Below are 774 nucleotides of genomic sequence, written 5' to 3' on the forward strand. Positions count from 1 at the left end.
GCCGCTTGCCCCTGGGGGGGCTGCTGATCCCGGAGGGAGCGGCCCCCGCCTCTTCCGCCCCGACCGCTGGTCGAGCTGCATTTGGCGCAGCCTCGAGCCGAAGGCCTGAGGCAGGGTTCGCAAACGGAGTGAGGGGCTGGCCGTCCCTCAGGTAGCTGCCTACCTACTTGCCCCCTATTTAGGAATCTTTCTTTTGGGTGGTACGTTGTGTGGGGAGCTCGGCTTGGGGGTCGTTGTGCCTCCAGCAGGCAGATTGCCCTGTTCAGCTCTGCAGCTCCTGTTCCTGCGACGGGAGCCAGGTGCTCCAGCACGGGTCAGCAGCCTGCAGTGACCACCCTGTCTGGCCGCCTGCCCAGAAAAATGACCCAAGCTGAGCGATTATGTTGGAGCGGGTCCAGAGGAGGGCCATGAAAATGGTCAGGGGGATGGAGCACCTCTCCTCTGAAGAAAGGCTGAGAGAGTTGGGGTTGTTCAGCCTGGAGAAGAGAAGGCTTCGGGGAGACCTTACTGTGGCCTTTCAGTACTTAAAGGGGGCTTGTGAGAAAGATGGGGACAGACTTTTTAGCAGGGCCTGTTGCGACAGGACAAGGGGGAATGGCTTTAAACTAAAGGGGGTTAGATTCAGACTAGATAGAAGGAAGAAATTTTTTACGCTGAGGGTGGTGCGACACTGGCACAGGTTGCCCAGAGAGGTGGTGGATGCCCCATCCCCTGAGAACATTCCAGGTCAGGTTGGACGGGGCTCTGAGCGACCTGCTCTAGTTGAAGATGTCC

The sequence above is a fragment of the Aptenodytes forsteri genome, unplaced genomic scaffold (assembly GCF_000699145.1).
Source record: "Aptenodytes forsteri isolate BGI_AS27 unplaced genomic scaffold, ASM69914v1 Scaffold96, whole genome shotgun sequence".
Taxonomy (NCBI): Eukaryota; Metazoa; Chordata; class Aves; order Sphenisciformes; family Spheniscidae; genus Aptenodytes; species Aptenodytes forsteri.